Raw genomic sequence first — 23,361 nt, 5'->3', positions numbered from 1 at the left:
TTGCCTCGGCACCGAGGGGTACGACCTCGGCTTCTCCCAATGCCTCGGTTCCGACACCCGTGGTGGGTGTCGGTTCCGATCCCTGCTAACCAAGTACTGACCGGTGCACTTGCCTTGGTTCCGAAACCTTGGAAAGGTGTTGGTTCCGACACCTAAGAAGGTGGTATAAGTCGGTTTATGTTCCATGATGCTTTTTCTGGGGTCCGTTTCTTGATCGTTCACTGTTTTGGCTCTGATTTTTTCGTTATAACTCTCTTTTCTTTGATTATTGCGCCATTGGATTCGCTTTTCTGAGATCTTCAGAATCACTGATAAAAGGAATTTTTAAGTTAAATTTATATTTCTCTCCTTTAAAATAGGACATATAACAGAAGTAAAAATGTGACTTTTTAAGAGTTATCTACCTAGTTTCGATTCACGTGCTTCGTAATTTTTTATTTTGTCCTTTCACTCATTTATTTATTTATTTGGTGGATTCCACGTGTCTTTATATCTATGAAACCATGGCTTACGCGTGGAGTTTAATGTTTATTGTAAATTGTAAATAGTTGTACGTCAATGAAAATGTAACAACTGAGATGCTATTTGATTATTTGCTCGTAAATTTTAAATTTATATACTTAACTCAATATCTTGAATGATATATATAATATATAACTAGTATAGAGGTGCGCGCGTTGCTGCGGGATTTTGCAAACGATAACGTAAATGAACTGTTCTACATCTTGTCACAAAACTTCAGTCATATTACATAAAGTCGTATACAGCCTCGTACATTTTAGTATTGTTGTTGTTACTACATAATAGGATGATCAGAAATGTGGTTGCACATCTGCACATTCAAGTTGTCATTTAAAATCGTCTTCAAGTTGATTTTTGTTGATAATTGTAAGAAGCAGAAGACCTAATGCTAGAATTACTCAATTAAACTTCTCAGCATATACATTGAGTAAACAAACACAAAACGCAAATGAAAATAAGAAACGAAAAATGTAACTAAACCTAACGAATATGAATCAATAACTAAACCTAGAGGAGGGGCGTGTGCGATGCCGCACATTTTGTTTATGGTAACCGTAGGTGATACATAGTGTGTTGTCACACATTTATTGACATGTATACTGCAACAATCTATTCATTTCTTGACATGTATATTGTAGCAATCTATTCACTTCTGATATTGTTTGCGCCAATTATTTTTCTGTTGAAACTATTATTTGTGTCACAACTACGTAAAAAATGTGATTATCATGCTTGTTTAAAATGTATAGTATACCTTCTAACCGCTTCGATCTCAACCATGTTGTTCTGGTTAACACTACAAACAACAAAATTTGTAGTGTATCAGCTTTTTGACGATTTCTCGACTTTGTACTGCAGGTAGAAAACAATCATTTTATTCTATGAACAATAAACGTGTCTTTTCGGTTTAAATTGCCAAGCATGACTCCCGATCTTTTTGGCGTCCTTGTTGTAACACCTTGAATTTTATACATCAGAAGTGTCATCAGAAAGTGTCATCAGAAAGTGTCAGTAAATGTGTGCACCGAAAAGCGCCACTAAAAGTCAACCTAACACTTGTGCATTTTCAGAATTTACATCAGAATCAGAATCTGTCAACCTCAGTCCCTGAACTTTTAAATTGAAGCTGGAAACTGAAATTCGATTGAAGAGCTACAGGTATCGCGTTTGGAGCACATGTGTCGCGTCCTGGTACGTCGCGGAACGCGACAAACATGGTCAAAACACGACGGCCTTAAAAATCCTGGTCCTGGTCAATTTGTCTCGATTTGGTCAGGGGTATCGCGTTTGGGGTGTCACGAAATGCGACAGAAAGTCGCAAAACGTGACAGAAGTGATGAATGACCATTTTGAACTCATTTTTGAGTTTAAATTGGGGGCAATTGTATCCTTTCACTTTGGGGTCGGTTTGGGATCATCAAAAATGATCCAAGGCTCTTTCAAGCCTCATTTTCACCCACACAAAACACTCCCAACTTATTTTAGAGAGAGATGTTGACTTTTAGAGTGAGAAAGCTTGGTTTGGAGAAGAAGAAGTGGAAATCTCACCAAAGTACTAGTGTTAAAGTTGTTCATCTCGTTCTTGGCTACGTTTTGGTAGTGTTGCAAGTTCCTACTCCGAATTTAATTGTTTAAGTTTTTTGTTCATGATTGGGGTTTGAGCTAGTTAGGGTTACATACCCCATTTCTCATGAAATTGGGGGTTTTGTTGTATGTATTGTGTAAGTAAACCTGATTATTGTGGGTTTAGGGTTTGATGATGAATTTGGAAGTATTTGTCATGGATTTGGGTGTTAGTCACTAGTTTGTAAGTGTATTGGTGGTTTTGATGTTCTTAAGAACAAGTTTACTAGTCCAAATGGGTGTTGACTTGGTTTGGTGTCAAAATGAGTCTTGAGTCAAGTTTTGGTTAATCAAGTATGTAAATACTTGATTTAGGTGTTAATTGGTGTTTTGAAAATATAATCACTAGCCGTTAGTGATTATGGGGCGTTTTTATGACTTTGGTCAAAATGGGTAATTGAATTGGGCCAAACTTGATGAGGACACTAGTTTTGGTCAAATGGATTTAAACACTTTTGTTAAGTGTTAAATGACGTTTTTGAATGAAAGTAAACGTGGGAAGTGATTTTGGGTTAAAATGGTATTTTAACATAAGTCAAACGCGGTCAAAAGCAATATAATATTGCACGTGTTGGGATGTTTGGTGTAATTGGTGTTTGAAATGATTACTACCTAAGTAGTAATTTAGTGTTAAGACCTAGGTTTGGTCTAATTGGTGTAAAGTATGATTTGGGTTAAATTGTACTTTGTTGTGTTAGTTTGAATTACCACCCGAAGTGGTAATTGGTTTGTGTCCATTAGGTGTTAAATGGGCGGGTTTTGACGAGCAAGGTGTGATCCCTCGGCTAAGGGATGTTTGTGTCAGGCTCTCTTTTAGAGAATGGCTATTTATGTGTATATTGTACCTATGTGTGATATAGATGGTTACTTGCTCGGATTTGAGGACGGAGATCATGTTATACATGACTTGTGCAGGCATTCCAAGGTGAGTGGAATAATTATACGTGTATGTATATAGTGTATTTATTTGTGAATGTTATAGTATGAATCAACGAGCCGGTAGTACCATAACAAGTATGTGACGGGTGTCATGATGTGAACCACGAGCCGGTAACATCTTGATATTGGGTTGATGCGAGCACCACGAGCCGGTAGCATCAAAGTGTGAACCACGAGCCGGTAGCACTATAAAATGAGGTGTGAACCACGAGACAGTAGCTCTATAAAAGAGTATGACTCAAATGCGTAGTGGCGTAAATCAAGGAGCCGGTAGCGTCATAGCATTACGTATGGTGTGAACCATGAGCCGGTAGCACCATAGCGTTTATGGTTAACCATATGGTGGGTATGTTTTTTATTTAGCATTTAATATTGTGATGAATATATACTATTGGTTATGCTAGTTTACGGTATTGGAGATTATTAGCTTTATACTTTACGATGGTATGCTAATTAGATTGCTAGCATGTATGCAGTATTTGTGTAAGTGTTTGCAAGTAAGTAGATTATATATGTATATGTATAATTATTGCATTCGCTAAGCTTTATGCTTACTCCTCTCGTTATTTACCTTTTTATAGGTATTGTTGATGCGGAGTTGCCTAGTTTCTAGACTAGGGTTGTTAGGCGTTGCTTAAGCTTGGAGGATTAGCTTTCGGACAATGGAACGCGGATTGGGGATTTGGTAGTCCCCGGGATTATGCTCTTGGTATCGGGTTGGGTTAATGAGTATTAACCCGTGTTTTGTGTAATTGGGTCATTATTTCAAATGCTTTGTAATGTGTAGTTGTTAAACGTAACGTTATGATATCACGTTTTTGGTTAAAACAGAGTTGAAAATTTTATGTATTATGAACGGTATATTGGGACCTAACTTATTTAAAACAAATGCTTCATTTTTGGTAAACGGATTTGGAGTCGTTTCAAGTGGTATCAGAGCATAGTCTAAGGGAATTAGGTGACCTTGGAATAGGTGCCTAGTCTTAGACTTATTGACAGTAGTGCGTTATTTGCGGGACTTGTATGAATGCGGGTCGGATTGAGATTTGTTAGTGCCTTAGAGTAGGTGACTAACTAGGACTAGTGCTAGTCCAAAGTGTGATTATGTAGGGCCTTATTTTGTATAGAAATTAGTGCCCTAGACTGCTAGTGCCTAATGTAGGTAGGCGATCTTGAACGTTGTTTTAGTGATAGTCACCTAGGTTATAGGTTGACTTGTGTTGCAGTGTACTTGTGTATATTTATTATTATATTGTATATAGGTGTGTATATATATACAGGTATCTATTGGTGCGGTGTCCTAGAGACGAATCTATTGAAGAGATTCGGATGTTTGGCGGTTTTGAGTGATCAAGTTCACGGTAAGGACTTTGGTCATTCAGGTACTAGGAGTTATCGCATGTTATTTTGTGTGAATGTTGCGTCAGTCCGGATAAAGTACTTTGCATGACCATGTGGAAATGGTAAGGTAGGCAATTGTAATAGTAACTGATCACCATTATTACGAAAGTGTATCTTGACACCAAGCATGACATGACAAGTACCGAGCGGAGGAAACGTAGCATGGTTGGGGTAGAATCGGGACGAGTTAGGAATCTTTTATTGGTTCCTAGGATATAGTAGTCTTGGGTGATGTGCTTTTTGTCACATCGGGTTCTTTGTGAGTCGGGAAGGTGTTACGGTGGTTTCGGTTAGCTAAGGTGAGTGAGCAACTCACGAGTTTGGTGCGTGCTTAGTCACACTAAGTAGTGCGTGCATTGTTGAGATGGTCATTGGTTGTAGTTACCCATCGTAACTTGGATGATCGATTAATGTGTGAGTATGTGTACGTCGAGGACTTGAATTCCGTAATGAGATGCAACAAGTCTAATGATTGTGGTATTGGGTTACACTCGGTAGAGTGTGTGGTTAGAGAATCGTGTCCGGATTCTAGTTGTGAGTCGCCTTGGAGTTGGCGAATCGAGGAGTCTTTGGGTCGTTAAACTCATGAGAGTGGGACCCGTATAATGATGATTGCGTTAGTGTGTGACGCCCCGTACAAAACCATCATGTACGAATCGTCAACAACAGGTCCATTACACGGTATAATACTACATGCTGTTTTAAAATAAGTTTTGCATTCATGAAAAGATAACGTTTTACAAAAGATAACGTGACACAAAGGTCGTTACAAAGCCATTATTCAAAATAACATATGTTGCGAATGAAAAATAAAGTTCCATGATTGAGACATATCTAAGTAATGCAGCGGAAGTCTAACACAGCGAGTCTGTAACAGAAAGTCTAACATCAAGACAGCAAGTCTAACAGAGGAAGCAACAATGTCTAAGCACCTGAGAAATACACGCTTAAAAGGTCAATACAAATGTTGGTGAGCTATAGTTTGTTTGTAATCAGTAATGTAATGTAGACCACGAGATTTCGTATTCAAACAGTATGAAAAGTATATGCTTATCCGTGGGCACCCGGTAACTAACTTAACGTAATAATAATATCCCCTAAAAGTACACTTGGCGAGTGTGTATGTCCTCGAAGTATCAAACACTCGTTAAATGCTAGTGCGACTAGCCCGAGTGGGGATGTCAAACCCTATGGATCCATATCTATTCGCGTTCACCGGTTCAAAAACCAATGATTAAATGTTACCGTGCTAAGGGGAATCTTTGTGCCGTTATATCACCCACACATATATAAAGTTTAAGTACTCATGTCTAGTATGTAAAATATAAAAAACGCATGTATTCTCAGTCCCAAAAATAGTAAAGTAAAAAGGGAAGCTATAACTCACAGTGAATAAGTTGTAAAAGTCGATACGAAAAGTATGTTGGTAGTAAGTCGGTCCAAAAGGTCGTCAACCTAAGTCAAAGGTCACTAAGTCAGTAAATTATCCCCAAAAGTTTAAAAGTGAATAAATTAAGTCTTAAGTATCATCATTATCATCATACGTAAAAGATAAAGTAAGTTTTCAACAAGAATAGAGATCGAAACAAAAGGCTGACTTCGGACAGCTGCTACGACCTCTATACAAAACAAAAGATGTGTGGTCAGTGTCCAAGGCTCCGTATGTGATTCCTCTAACCGCTGTCCAATTTTCAGATCCTAACTCGATGTCGTTTGACCGTGGCGACGGTTGAAGCGCGAGTAGGTCAGAATTTTCAGCACGTCGTTACAACGGCGTAGTGACTTTCGGAAGGCCATAAATCCTAAACCGTATATCGGATTTAGACGAGTCCTAAATGAAAAGTCATCTACTCGAAATGAACTATCTGAAAATCAATTTTCCAGAAGTCCTAGGAATTTGATCAGACCCCGAAAAACAGAAAACAAATGCTCCGGTGGGTTTTTTGGTGCTTGATGCTCATCACGGTTATCATCCTTGATGCGTGTAAGCTCCAAGTGTACAAATCTTTAATTTTTTAGCATCACTTTGACCAAGTTTCAACCATCAACACACAACTAAGAGTAAAAGCTAACATTCTACAAGTTTTGAACATCAAGGTTGCCTCTTTATTGCATAAACACAATAAAGCTTTAACCTTTGTCCTTTTTACACAAGTTTATGCATCTCCATCATATAAGATGATGAAGACTTGATCTTTATCATCTCAACAATCACAAAAAGGTTCCAAGTAAGTGAGATCTACAATGATAACTTAGATCTCAAGTATTAAGAAAACCCTAAGCTAGAAAGCTTGAATCTTTACAAGATTAATGAGACCATAAGCTAGAAATGTAACATCCTCAACCGGGCCTAGCTGTAAGATTAGTAGTTTGCATTTAAGTTGGTGTTGTGTTATTATATACTTTTATTTTTTTTATTTAATGTTTATTACTACTTAATGATATGGTTAGGACCAGTTTGTGACAAGGGTCACAGAATAGGTTTGTTTATTTAATTTGGACTTCGTTTGGGTTGCCAAATGTTGTACGAAAGATAACAGATAACTGATAAATACCCTTATGTTGTACAGTGTGGGAATTAAACCCAATTAAGTGACTATAGTGCTGCTTCTTTCCTCATTTGCTTCCAGAATATTCACACACACAAACACATCTCGTTCTTCATCCCTTCCAACTACCAAAACTCTAATCTTGAATCCTTGTTCTTGAGCTCGAATCTTTCTTATTATCTTGTTCCTTGTGATCTACTGAGTCTATCAAGGTAAGAATCAAAAGATTTCATGCTTTAATCTTCAAGAAAATTGAGTTTTTTTGTTAGTTTTTACAAAGTGAGTAAATTGGGTCAAAATGGTTAGATTTGATGTTGTCTGAGTCTAAATTTTGTGGGTTTATGTTTCTACATGTTTAGTGTCTTCGATTTGGTCAGTTTTGAGGTCATAATCGAGCTCTAGAGCAAGAATTGGTCGATTTTGGGTGAAATTCGTCATTTTGTCTTCAGCTTCTGCAGATAAACATAGTCGGTCGAGTGTCTCGAGACACTCGACCGACCGACTCGACCATCGACCGAGTGTGTAAGACCCACGGCCAAGTGTATCTGTAAGAGACCATCGACCGAGTGACTAGACACTCGGCCGAGTAAGTGTAGACAGTCGGCCGACTGTCTCTGACAGTCGACCTTGTGTCTTTGGCAGTGAAATATTTTACTAAGTGTTGATTTTTAGCCGTTATGCTGCCCGTTTGTATTTTGATGATCAGGATGTAAATTTTGAAAGTGCATATTAAGCAAAAAAAAATTAGCGGACGCTTTTTGATACAAAAATTTATATATTGTGTTATTTGGTGTTAATGGACAGTAACTAACCTGATTTGCCTTATGTTCAGGTGAAAAAGATAAGGAAGCCGCTCAGTAGTAGATTATCTGAGTTGGTTGCTGGTATTTAGTGAGTGTGACTAACTGGAGAATATAGTATATATAGTAGCATGTTATATTATGACAGCCATGCTTGTTAGATATACTTATTGTTGTGGTTAGTTAGTACATTGTGATGACTGCATGTTGGTTGATGCTTGACTGCTGGAGCCCAGTGCGTCCCTATTGTGTGGTGGCATCGGTAGGAGAGATCAACCTGCGGGTTGGGTTCCTCATGTGGTGGCCTAGACAATCGTGGTGTATATATATATGTGAATGACGCGTTCGTCGCGTGTGGATTATATATATACATACGGTGGTGGAGGAACTTCTGGTAAGCCCCAGTCCGATCAGCTGGTGGTTAATGGTTTTACCGAGCCGCCAGAGTCTCTGTAGATGGCACTTGGGTGATGTTTGTGTGTTAGACTAGGTGACATGATTAGTATAACACTTCTGTATGATGTGGCCTGTAGTTAGTCGTACTCACTTAGCTTCGTGCTAATTCCCCTCCATCTCCTCCCTGCAGGTTGATAGCTTTTGTAGATAGTGCTTTTTGGGATAAGACGGGCATGGTGATGTTATGTTTGACAGGGTTAACTCTGATGTGGTCTTTTAGGATATGAACCGTGTACTTTTGAAAGCAGAATGTAATTACGTCTTTTCCAGTTAAATATGTAATTTGTTTTAATGACACATGACATCGGTTTGTACAAATGTTGATATCGTATTTAAATAATATAATGCTTCCGACACGTATAAAAAAAAATTAGCGGCGTCACAAGAAAGCTAAGATCTAATGAAAGTAATGAGACCACAAGCTAAAAAGCTAAGATCTTTAACAAAATAATAAAACCCTGAGCTAAAAAGCTTGGAACTTTAATGTTCTTGAAGATCTTTAAAGTAAAAGGCTAGATCTTCAAGCTACATGAAGATCATAAACACAAGTTTTGATCTTTTTAACAAAATAAAGGAATCATAAGCTAGAAAACTTAGATCCAACAAAGTAATGAAGATTCAAAGCTAGAAAGCTTGAATCTTTCATGTTCTTGAAGGATTCAAACCAAAGTTTGAATCTACAAGATATAACAAGATCAAGAAGCTAAAAAGTTTGATCCTTGCATGATGATGATGATGTTGAAAATGAGAAGAGAAGAAGAAGAAGACGAAAATTTAAAACTTACACTTTTTAGAGTGAGAAAGGCTAGAGAGATAATTAGAGAGTAAGTGTGTGTAAAATATGAATGAGATTAAGTGTGAAATGGGTGAGATTTGCTTGGTATGTATAGTGAGTAGGGGTGGTGGCGATCGTGGGTATGGGGGGACAAGTGGGGGACAACTTTTGCTTTTTGATTAATGGTGGTCTAAAGTTGGTGCTTATGTTGGGATCCCATGCAACAATTGTGATTATGGTTAACAAAAATGCTAGTATGTTCCCTCTTATTAATGGGTATTTGTCTTACATTTATATGGGTCATAAACTTATTAAAATTGGGCTAATTAAATAGTCCATTAACTAGAGTAGGGTGGGCCTGAGTCCAACAAGGTAGAAAGTCCAACAAGACTAACTAGTGAGCATAAGTAAATTACTAAGCGTAATTAAGCAACCAAAAGCCCAAGTAATTTTTATTAGAAAATAACAATTAGTATTACGTAGTCGTAATATTCCAATTACGATAAAAGTTAAACGTGTACCAAAACACATTGCTCATTCCAAACGTCAAGTGACACTAACAGTCGTAAAAGCATTCGGGGATCAAGTTAAGTAACCAAGTACTTAATGGCACGTTGTATGGTATGAACGAAAGTAATTAATCATGAAATAAGATCCCAGAATATAAACCAACACAATACGCACAAATACGTAGTTTCGCAGAAAGTAACAAGCACAAAAGTAAGTCAAAAAAGTTGGGTCGTTACATAGTGTGTTGTGGATTATAGGGTAACATTCCTAATAGAATATCCCTTGTAGTAGTGGTTTTATCGAGGTGTGGAAGGATGTAAGACTTGGTGTTTCCAAGCATCTCCTTAGTGTTGGATGAAAGGTTTCATTACACTATATCATTTTGACCTTGTGGAAATTGTGGGTACCGTGTGATCGGCAGGAACTTTCGATAAGACGATAAATCGTAAGGTTTGTCGGGTAGGTATGACTTCGGATCATTACCGTGGAGGGATGGGTGACATCGGGTGTATGGAACCCAAAGATCGAGTTTCTAAATTTCGGTAGATTGTGGTGGGAGTCTGCATGAAACTATGTCAGGTGCCCCTTTATACCTGCTAGTGTAATGTTCAACTCCAGTAGTGGTGTGATCACTTTGAGATTAGGGTGACCGTGAGATACCCTTGCGGAGATTATAATAGTGATCGACGGGCGATAGTAATCTGACGGTTACGGAAGTCGAAGTTTAAGAGCATTGCGGCAAATACTTCTTATGAAGTGACGGATGAGCGAATCTTGTTGCTCTTAAGTGATGGACTCGTAAAGATGATCGGTGAGCTGGTGATGTACTTAATGGCCGGTTAGGCCGAAGGTTATGATGAAGTGTTGATATTGCGATTGACGCAAATTATTGTGTCGGATTGGTCACTCTTCTCCATGAGAGTGAGCAATTGTTGATAAAGGTTCGTTGAGGGGAAGGTCGGGTGAACTCGACTGAGATACACAACTGATTAAGAGGACTGGCATATGCCTATGCTTAGAGGCGTATGTGGGACTTTTTGTGGAGTTCGCCTTGCGAACGATGAACGACTGTTAATTGTGATTTGTGGTATGAAGGTGCGATGTCGTCGCGTGTACGGCATCACAAGTGAATGCGTATGAATGCTCTGAGAGCCTCAAGTGAATTTACGGTGATTTGGTATTTATAACCAACGGTGAGAATGGTCATGTGCGACGTGGAATTACGATTCCGTGGGATGTTATCATCTTGGCGGTGAGAATGTGGAGATGAATCCTAAGTGGGGGAGTTTTTACTGCCGCCCGAGGAAACTTAGGTGGTGTTAAATTTAGTGAAGTATCGGGGTGTACAATGTTAGGCCTCAATAAGGATATGGAGTTCCTAATGGGGAAGATTGACGGGTTGTTGATGATGACTCGAGATCGTGCGTTACGATTATGAGTTACGATTCCGAAATGTTATGTGTAGAGTTGTGATGACGGGATCAAGTGAAGCGTAAGTCTTCTTGTGTAAGGTGGTCGTGTAGTACCAATGTGCGGTACGAGGCCAAGTGTGAAGTTGGTAATCACGGGAGTGAGGGAATGAAACCGTCATTGTGGGTGCTCTCGTGATGTAAATATGGTTGGTGTGAAAGTCGAGTAGTACTGTTGAGTGAGTACGAGTTCGATATCGTGATGAATACTGTATTTTTCCCTGTCGGGAAATGTGTTCATGGAAATCATGAGTGGAATATTCCACTTTATAGATGATTGTGAGACGGGGAGTAGAGACACGCGAATGTTGTTTGTTTTTGAGGGTGTTTTCCTTAGTGATGTGACCCGTTGGTTGCATTGAAATGTTGAGGCCATCCTTAATGGACGGTCTAGGTAGGAGAATTCACCCGGCGTTGGTGAATATTTTGTGGGTCGTGTAGCGAATTGCGAATTTGTTGTGATGATAATTCGCTGTTGACGGGATTCTAGTACACGAATAGTTTCCATGCTAGTACTAGGGGGCCGTCTTGTGTGGTTGTGTTGTAGGGTTTGGAGGAGAAACCCTGTGTCGAGTGTTGATGATTTGTTTAGCGTGTGATGTATTATTGTCGTCTTGGATTAATCCAGTGATGGATGGTCGTGTGCGGATCAATTAATGGGAAAGTGGTGTTCCTAAATGGATTATTTTGGTGTACCGAGATTTAATCGTTGAAGGAATAACCCGGTTGTGGAGACGGGGGAAGTTGGTTCTTGAAATAGAGCACATACATGATTGACCGGTTGAGTGGTGCGTTTATGAACCGATGAAGTACTGAGTTTTGACGCGGCATGAATCCTTCTCGATTTGGATTAATGCAAGACTTGGTTCACGCCGTAGTGGACCTAGTAGATCTCGTTGGGTGATGTAGTTATGGATGTAGCTTGTTGCGAGTTGTAGCAGAGAACTTGAAGGGATATAGGTTTAGTGACCCGAACTTTTCCATGTTTATACATATATTAAATAAAATTGTTATTTACATGATTAAGTGTTTCCAACATGTTAAGCAATCAAACTTGTTAAGACTTGATTAATTGAAATAGGTTTCATATAGACAATTGACCACCCAAGTTGACCGGTGATTCACGAACGTTAAAACTTGTAAAAACTATACGATGACATATATATGGTTATATATATAGTTAACATGATTTTATTATAAGTATGTATCTCATTAGGTATTTTAACAATGAGTTATATACATAAAAATGAGACTATTAATTTAAGAAACTCAAAAACGATATATATAACGATTATCGTTATAACAACGTCTTACTAGGTACATATGAATCATATTAAGATATTGATACACTTGGTTAATTATGTTAAATGATAAGTAAATATATTATTAAGTGTATTGACAATGAAATACATATGTAAAAATAAGACTACTAACTTAATGATTTCGAAACGAGACATATATGTAACGATTATCGTTGTAACGACATTTAACTGTATATACATCATACTAAGATATATTATATATCATAATATCATGATAATATAACAATTTAACATCTCATTTGTTATAATAAACAATGGGTTAACAACATTCAACAAGATCGTTAACCTAAAGGTTTCAAAACAACATTTACATGTAACGACTAACGATGACTTAACGACTCAGTTAAAATGTATATACATGTAGTGTTTTAATATGTATTCATACACTTTTGAAAGACTTCAAGACACTTATCAAAATACTTCTACTTAACAAAAATTCTTACAATTACATCCTCGTTCAGTTTCATCAACAATTCTACTCGTATGCACCCGTATTCGTACTCGTACAATACACAGCTTTTAGATGTATGTACTATTGGTATATACACTCCAATGATCAGCTCTTAGCAGCCCATTTGAGTCACCTAACACATTTGGGAACCATCATTTGGCAACTAGCTTGAAATATCTCATAAAATTACAAAAATATGAGTAATCATTCATGACTTATTTACATGAAAACAAAATTACATATCCTTTATATCTAATCCATACACCAACGACCAAAAATACCTACAAACACTTTCATTCTTCAATTTTATTCATCTAATTGATCTCTCTCAAGTTCTATCATCAAGTTCTAAGTGTTCTTCATAAATTCTAAAAGTTCTAGCTTCATAAAATCAAGAATACTTCCAAGATTGCAAGTTTACTTCCAAGTTTTCTAAATCCATTCCAAGTAATCATCCAAGATCAAGAAACCTTTGTTACTTACAGTAGGTTATCTTTCTAATACAAGGTAATAATCATATTCAAACTTTAATTCAATTTCTATAACTATAACAATCTTATTTCGAGTGGAAATCTTACTTGAAATTGTTTTCATGTCATGATTCTGCTTCAAGAACTTTCAAGCCATCCAAGGATTCTTTGAAGCTAGATCCATTTTTCTTATTTCTAGTAGGTTTATCCAAGGAACTTGAGGTAGTAATGATGTTTATAACATCATTCGATTCATACATATAAAGCTATCTTATTCGAAGGTTTAAACTTGTAATCACTAGAACATAGTTTAGTTAATTCTAAACTTGTTCGCAAATAAAAGTTAATCCTTCTAACTTGACTTTTAAAATCAAATAAACACATGTTTTATATCTATATGATATGCTAACTTAATGATTTAAAACCTGGAAACACGAAAAACACCGTAAAACTGGATTTACGCCGTCGTAGTAACACCGCGGGCTGTTTTGGGTTAGTTAATTAAAAACTATGATAAACTTTGATTTAAAAGTTGTTATTCTGGGAAAATGATTTTTATTATGAGCATGAAACTATATCTAAAAATTATGGTTAAACTCAAAGTGGAAGTATGTTTTCTAAAATGGTCATCTAGACGTCGTTCTTTCGACTAAAATGACTACCTTTACAAAAACGACTTGTAACTTATTTTTACGGCTATAAATCTATATTTTTTCTGTTTAGATTCATAAAATAGAGTTCAATATGAAACTATAGCAATTTTATTCACTCAAAACGGATTTAAAATGAAGAAGTTATGGGTAAAACAAGATTGGATAATTTTTCTCATTTTAGCTACGTGAAAATTGGTAACAAATCTATTCCAACCATAACTTAATCAACTTGTATTGTATATTATGTAATCTTGAGATACCATAGACACGTATACAATGTTTCGACCTATCATGTCGACACATCTATATATATTTCGGAACAACCATAGACACTCTATATGTGAATGTTGGAGTTAGCTATACAGGGTTGAGGTTGATTCCAAAATATATATAGTTTGAGTTGTGATCAATACTGAGATACATATACACTGGGTCGTGGATTGATTCAAGATAATATTTATCGATTTATTTCTGTACATCTAACTGTGGACAACTAGTTGTAGGTTACTAACAAGGACAGCTGACTTAATAAACTTAAAACATCAAAATGTATTAAAAGTGTTGTAAATATATTTTGAACATACTTTGATATATATGTATATATTGTTATAGGTTCGTGAATCAACCAGTGGCCAAGTCTTACTTCCCGACGAAGTAAAAATCTGTGAAAGTGAGTTATAGTCCCACTTTTAAAATCTAATATTTTTGGGATGAGAATACATGCAGGTTTTATAAATGATTTACAAAATAGACACAAGTACGTGAAACTACATTCTATGGTTGAATTATAGAAATCGAATATGCCCCTTTTTATTAAGTCTGGTAATCTAAGAATTAGGGAACAGACACCCTAATTGACGCGAATTCTAAAGATAGATCTATTGGGCCTAACAAACCCCATCCAAAGTACCGGATGCTTTAGTACTTCGAAATTTATATCATATCCGAAGGGTGTCCCGGAATGATGGGGATATTCTTATATATGCATCTTGTTAATGTCAGTTACCAGGTGTTCACCATATGAATGATTTTTATCTCTATGTATGGGATGTGTATTGAAATATGAAATCTTGTGGTCTATTGTTACTATTTGATATATATATAGGTTAAACCTATAACTCACCAACATTTTTGTTGACGTTTAAAGCATGTTTATTCTCAGGTAAATACTAAGAGCTTCCGCTGTTGCATACTAAAATAAGGATAAGATTTGGAGTCCATGTTTGTATGATATTGTGTAAAAACTACATTCAAGAAACTGATTTCGATGTAACATATTTGTATTGTAAACCATTATGTAATGGTCGTGTGTAAACAGGATATTTTAGATTATCATTATTTGATAATCTACGTAAAGCTTTTTAAACCTTTATTTATGAAATAAAGGTTATGGTTTGTTTTAAAAATGAATGCAGTCTTTGAAAAACGTCTCATATAGAGGTCAAAACCTCGCAACGAAATCAATTAATATGGAACGTTTTTAATCAATAAGAACGGGACATTTCAGTTGGTATCAGAGCGTTGGTCTTAGAGAACCAGAAAATTTGCATTAGTGTGTCTTATCGAGTTTGTTAGGATGCATTAGTGAGTCTGGACTTCGACCGTGTTTTCTTTAAAAATGATTGCTTAACATTTTGTTGGAAACTATATATTTTTAACATGTGAATATTATGTGATATATTAATTAACGTGTTTGATATTATGTGATAGATGTATACCTCTAGAATAAGTCCCATTGACTCACCTAATAATAATGAAGAGTCAAATGTAAATTGGAATGATTCATGGATTGATTCACAAGTTCCCGAAGAGGAACCGGAAGAAGAGTCGGAACCGGAAGAAGAATCGGAACCGGAAGAAGAATCGGAACCGGAAGAAGAAACAGAACCAGTGGGGGAAATAATAAAACGGTTAAGTAGAATAAAATCCTCAACCAACCGACCAAGGTTAATTATGGTCAATGGTGTTAACGCCAAGGAAGCAAAATATTGGGAGGATTATCAATTCTCCGATGTATCGGATTCCGACGAGAATTCCGATGATGTTATAGAAATTACCCCAACTGAATTTAAAAAGGCAAAAGAAAATAATAAGGGAAAGGGCATAAAAATAGAGAAATCTAATTCCAACCCCGATGAACTTTATATGTATCGTCAACCCCCGAAGCCCTTAAGTTGTAACAATGACCCGGGAACCTCTAAACCACCAGGTTTTTCTAAACCGTTGTGGAAAACGACAGCTCGTATTAGGGGAACATCATATATCCCTAGAAACTTGGCAAAATGAACCAAAACCGAAGAATAAGAAACGAGCGAGTCAGAATAAGATAGTTGTATTCGTGTGGTGTAATATATGTAATATAGTGTGCTTATGCTTTATGATATATGTAAAAATTGCTTGAATTAATAAGTATTTTTTTTATGAATCTAACTCTTGTCTATTTTACAGTATAAAAACACAAAATGGATAGACAACCCAATATATTAAGAGACCTACCCGGAGACATGATTGATGAAATCTTGTCTAGAGTCGGTCAGAATTCCTCGGCACAACTATTTAAGGCGAGATCAGTTTGTAAGACATTCGAAGAACGTTCCAAGAATGCCTTGGTTTATAAAAGGCTTTCGTTCGAAAGATGGGGGATATCACATTGGGAAATCCATAAGTTACGATGTGTTTACTTTGACGCATATATTGCGGGGAACCCAAATGCTATTTTACGCAACGGGTTAAGAAATTATTTTGACTCAATATGTCCGAATATAGGACTTCGTGATTTTGAAAAAGTGGCTAACATGCAACATAAAGAAGCATGTTATGCTTACGGGTTAGTAATGTTCACTTCTCACCAAAGTGAGAAAAAGAACATCGGGCTACAACTATTAAACAAAACGTTCCCACAAGTGACGGAGTCGGTAATTGGGGTAAGAAATGAGGTTTTTAGATTGTTAAGGGACTGTTGGATATTACATAACCCTCGTCCATTTGACGACGTTACAACACGCTGTCTTATCAACGGCCATAACGGTTATGTTCCACAAGACCAAGGATGGGAAGTAGTCCTAGTAAAACCAGAATGCATGACTTGTTTCTGGACGTATGAATTACGTGTCTTTATTGCCTTTGCTGAACGACTTGTGTACTAGCTAGAATTATCTTCACAACTATCTTGTATCAAAGTTATTGTGTGCTATATTTCATGTTATATGTAAAATAAGCGGTATTGTAAGTTTGTAAAATATTGTGAAAAAGTTTGAACGCGAAATATTATTATAATCAGTTTTTCATATAGAATTGTAGTAGTTGAATTGTATATTAGCTACTAAGTATGAACTTAACGGGTAGGTACTACCCGAATTTAAACTTATAAAACGCTAATATAAAGAAAAAGCTTTTATAAATAAGTTCATATTATGCTACGAGATACTATTGACTACTCTTGATATTCTATATGATTAACTCGTTTCATTTAACTATTTTGAAGGAAATGGCACCGACTACTCGACACACCGTGAATATGAATGAAGAGGAATTCCGTACTTTTCTAGCTTCAAACATAGCCGCAGTACAGGCTGCGCTACATACCAACAATAACCTTGGATCTAGCAGTACAGGAAATCGTGTAGGATGCACCTACAAAGAATTCACTGCCTGCAAACCTTTGGAATTTGATGGAACCGAAGGACCGATCGGATTGAAACGGTGGACCGAGAAGGTCGAATCGGTGTTTGCCATAAGTAAGTGTACTGAAGAGGACAAAGTGAAGTACGCTACACATACCTTCACAGGTTCTGCGTTAACATGGTGGAATACCTATCTAGAGCAAGTGGGACAAGATGATGCGTACGCACTACCGTGGTCAGCATTCAAGCACTTGATGAACGAGAAGTACCGTCCCAGAACCGAGGTCAATAAGCTCAAGACAGAACTTAGAGGGTTACGAACCCAAGGATTTGATATTACCACGTACGAAAGACGATTCACAGAATTGTGCCTATTGTGTCCGGGAGCGTTCGAAGATGAGGAAGAGAAGATCGACGCGTTTGTGAAAGGATTACCGGAAAGAATCCAAGAAGATATAAGTTCACACGAGCCCGCCTCCATACAACAAGCATGTAGAATGGCTCACAAACTAGTGAATTAGATTGAGGAAAGAATTAAAGAACAGACGGCGGAAGAGGCCAATGTGAAGCAAGTCAAAAGAAAGTGAGAGGAAAACGGTGATAAGAATCACCAATACAACAACAACAGCAATTACAACAATAATTGCAACAACTATCCCAACAATCGTAACATCAATCGCAACTACAACAAATGGCCCAACAACAACAACAACAACAACAGCAACTACAACAATCATCACAATAACAATAACAACTGCAAAAACAACAACAATCAGAAGCAGCTATGCTAAAGGTGTGAAAAGTATCACTCGGGGTTCTGCACCAAATTTTGCAACAAGTGTAAAAGAAATGGTCATAGCGCGGCGAAGTGTGAGGTCTACGGACCAGGGGTTAATAGAAAGAAAGGAACAAATGATGTCGGAACGAGTAATGGCGGAGCAAGTAGTGTCGGAGCAAGTTATGCCAATGTAGTTTGTTATAAATGTGGAAAACCGGGCCACATTATTAGAAATTGCCCAAACCAGGAGAACACGAATGGACAAGGCCGCGGAAGAGTTTTCAATATTAATGCGGCAGAGGCACAGGAAGACCCGGAGCTTGTTACGGGTACGTTTCTTATTGACAATAAATCTGCTTACGTTTTATTTGATTCGGGTGCCGATAGAAGCTATATGAGTAGATATTTTTGTGCTAAATTAAGTTGTCCATTGACGCCTTTGGATAGTAAATTTTTACTCGAATTAGCAAATGGTAAATTAATTTCAGCAGATAATATATGTCGGAATCGAGAAATTAAACTGGTTAGCGAAACATTTAAGATTGACTTGATACCAGGAGAGTTAGGGAGTTTTGATGTGATAATCGGTATGGACTGGTTGAAAGAAGTGAAAGCAGAGATCGTTTGTTACAAAAATGCAATTCGCATTATACGAGAAAAAGGAAAACCCTTAATGGTATATGGAGAAAAGGGCAACACGAAGCTACATCTTATTAGTAATTTGAAGGCATAAAAACTAATAAGAAAAGGTTGCTATACTGTTCTAGCATACGTCGAGAAAGTACAAACTGAAGAAAAGAGCATCAATGATGTTCCCGTCGCAAAAGAATTTCCCGATGTATTTCCGAAAGAATTACCGGGACTACCTCCACATCGATCTGTTGAATTTCAAATAGATCTTGTACCAGGAGCTGCACCAATAGCTCGTGCTCCTTACAGAATCGCACCCAGCGAGATGAAAGAACTGCAAAGCCAACTGCAAGAACTATTAGAACATGATTTCATTCGACCAAGCACATCACCGTGGGGAGCTCCTGTTTTGTTTGTCAAGAAGAAAGATGGTACATTCAGGTTGTGTATCGACTACCGAGAATTGAACAAACTTACCATCAAGAACCGCTACCCACTACCGAGAATCGACGACTTATTTGATCAACTACAAGGCTCGTCTATTTATTCAAAGATTGACTTACGTTCCGGGTATCATCAAATGCGGGTGAAAGAAGATGATATTCCAAAGACTGCTTTCAGAACACGTTACGATCATTACGAGTTTATGGTTATGCCGTTTGGATTGACTAATGCACCAGCTGTGTTCATGGACCTTATGAACCGAGTGTGTGGACCATACCTTGACAAGTTTTTCATTGTTTTCATCGATGACATACTTATTTACTCAAAGAATGATCAAGAGCACGAAGAACATTTGAGAAAAGTGCTAGAAGTATTGAGGAAAGAAAAACTGTACGCTAAGTTTTCAAAGTGTGCATTTTGGTTGGAAGAAGTTCAATTCCTCGGTCACATAGTGAACAAAGAAGGTATCCAGGTAGACCCGGCAAAGATCGAAACCGTTGAAAAGTGGGAAACCCCAAAAACTCCGAAGCATATACGTCAATTTTTAGGATTGGCTGGTTACTACAGAAGATTCATCCAAGATTTCTCCAAAATACCAAAACCCTTGACTACATTAACGCATAAAGGGAAGAAATTTGAATGGAAGGATGAACAAGAGAAGGCGTTTCAATTATTGAAGAAAAAGCTAACTACGGCACCTATATTGTCATTGCCTGAAGGGAATGATGATTTTGTGATTTATTGTGACGCATCAAAGCAAGGTCTCGGTTGTGTATTAATGCAACGGACGAAGGTGATTGCTTATGCGTCTAGACAATTGAAGATTCACGAGCAAAATTATACGACGCATGATTTGGAATTAGGCGCGGTTGTTTTTGCATTAAAGACTTGGAGGCACTATTTATATGGGGTCAAAAGTATTATATATACCGACCACAAAAGTCTTCAACACATATTTAATCAGAAACAACTGAATATGAGGCAGCGTAGGTGGATTGAATTGTTGAATGATTACAACTTTAAGATTCGTTACCACCTGGGGAAGGCAAATGTGGTAGCCGACGCCTTGAGCAGAAAGGACAGAGAACCCATTCGAGTAAAATCTATGAATATAATGATTCACACTAACCTTACTACTCAAATAAAGGAGGCGCAACAAGGAGTTTTAAAAGAGGGAAATTTAAAGGATGAAATACCCAAAGGATCGGAGAAGCATCTTAATATTCGAGAAGACGGAACCCGGTATAGGGCTGAAAGAATTTGGTTACCAAAATTTGGAGATATGAGAGAAATGGTACTTAGAGAAGCTCATAAAACCAGATACTCAATACATCCTGGAACGGGGAAGATGTACAAGGATCTTAAGAAACATTTTTCGTGGCCAGGTATGAAAGCCGATATTGCTAAATATGTAGGAGAATGTTTGACGTGTTCTAAGGTCAAAGCTGAACAACAGAAACCATCAGGTCTACTACAACAACCTGAAATCCCGGAATGGAAATGGGAAAACATTACCATGGATTTCATTACTAAATTGCCAAGGACTGCAAGTGGTTATGATACTATTTGGGTAATAGTTGATCGTCTCACCAAGTCAGCACACTTCCTGCCAATAAGAGAAGATGACAAGATGGAGAAGTTAGCATGACTGTATTTGAAGGAAGTCGTCTCCAGACATGGAATACCAATCTCTATTATCTCTGATAGGGATGGCAGATTTATTTCAAGATTCTAGCAGACATTACAGCAAGCATTGGGAACTCGTCTAGACATGAGTACTGCCTATCATCCACAAACTGATGGGCAGAGCGAAAGGACGATACAAACGCTTGAAGACATGCTACGAGCTTGTGTTATTGATTTCGGAAACAGTTGGGATCGACATCTATCGTTAGCAGAATTTTCCTACAACAACAGCTACCATTCAAGCATTGAGATGGCGCCGTTTGAAGCACTTTATGGTAGAAAGTGCAGGTCTCCGATTTTTTGGAGTGAAGTGGGGGATAGACAGATTATGGATCCGGAGATAATACAAGAAACTACCGAGAAAATCATCCAAATTCAACAAAGACTGAAAACCGCCCAGAGTCGACAAAAGAGCTACGCAGACATTAAAAGAAAAGATATAGAATTTGAATTTGGAGAGATGGTCATGCTTAAAGTTGCACCTTGGAAAGGTGTTGTTCGATTTGGTAAACGAGGAAAATTAAATCCAAGGTCTATTGAACCATTCAAGATTATTGATCGTGTCGGACCAGTAGCTTACCGACTTGAGTTACCTCAACAACTCGCGGCTGTACATAACACTTTCCACGACTCAAATTTGAAGAAATGTTTTGCTAAAGAAGATCTCACTATTTCGTTAGACGAAATCCAAATCAATGAAAAACTTCAATTCATTGAAGAACCCGTTGAAAATGGATCGTGAGGTTAAGAGACTTAAACAAAATAAGATACTGATTGTTAAGGTTCGATGGAATATTCGTAGAGGACCCGAGTTCACCTGGGAGCGTGAAGATCAGATGAAGAATAAATACCCGCATCTATTTCCAGAAGATTCGTCAACACTTTCAACAGCTTAAAATTTCGGGACGAAATTTATTTAACGGGTAGGTACTGTAGTGACCCGACCTTTCCCATGTTAATTGACCACCCAAGTTGACCGGTGATTCACGAACGTTAAAACTTGTAAAAACTATACGATGACATATATATGGTTATATATATAGTTAACATGATTTTATTATAAGTATGTATCTCATTAGGTATTTTAACAATGAGTTATATACATAAAAATGAGACTATTAATTTAAGAAACTCGAAAACGATATATATAACGATTATCGTTATAACAACGTCTTACTAGGTACATATGAATCATATTAAGATATTGATACACTTGGTTAATTATGTTAAATGATAAGTAAATATATTATTTAGTGTATTGACAATGAAATACATATGTAAAAATAAGACTACTAACTTAATGATTTCGAAACGAGACATATATGTAACGATTATCATTGTAACGACATTTAACTGTATATACATCATACTAAGATATATTATATATCATAATATCATGATAATATAACAATTTAACATCTCATTTGTTATAAAAAACAATGGGCTAACAACATTCAACAAGATCGTTAACCTAAAGGTTTCAAAACAACATTTACATGTAACGACTAACAATGACTTAACGACTCAGTTAAAATGTATATACATGTAGTATTTTAATATGTATTCATACACTTTTGAAAGACTTTAAGACACTTATCAAAATACTTCTACTTAACAAAAATGCTTACAATTACATCCTCGTTCAGTTTCATCAACAATTCTACTCGTATGCACCCGTATTCGTACTTGTACAATACACAGCTTTTAGATGTATGTACTATTGGTATATACACTCCAATGATCAGCTCTTAGCAGCCCATGTGAGTCACCTAACACATGTGGGAACCATCATTTGGCAACTAGCATGAAATATCTCATAAAATTACAAAAATATGAGTAATCATTCATGACTTATTTACATGAAAACAAAATTACATATCCTTTATATCTAATCCATACACCAACGACCAAAAACACCTACAAACACTTTCATTCTTCAATTTTCTTCATCTAATTGATCTCGCTCAAGTTCTATCTTCTAGTTCTAAGTGTTCTTCATAAATTCCAAAAGTTCTAGCTTCATAAAATCAAGAATACTTCCAAGATTGCAAGTTTACTTCCAAGTTTTCTAAATCCATTCCAAGTAATCATCCAAGATCAAGAAACCTTTGTTACTTACAGTAGGTTATCTTTCTAATACAAGTTAATAATCATATTCAAAATTTAATTCAATTTCTATAACTATAACAATCTTATTTCGAGTGGAAATCTTACTTGAAATTGTTTTCGTGTCATGATTCTGCTTCAAGAACTTTCAAGC

This window comes from Rutidosis leptorrhynchoides, chromosome 1 (genome assembly GCF_046630445.1).
Source record: "Rutidosis leptorrhynchoides isolate AG116_Rl617_1_P2 chromosome 1, CSIRO_AGI_Rlap_v1, whole genome shotgun sequence".
Taxonomy (NCBI): domain Eukaryota; kingdom Viridiplantae; phylum Streptophyta; class Magnoliopsida; order Asterales; family Asteraceae; genus Rutidosis; species Rutidosis leptorrhynchoides.
The sequence above is the reverse complement of the archived record's forward strand: the minus strand, read 5'-3'. Positions refer to the sequence as shown.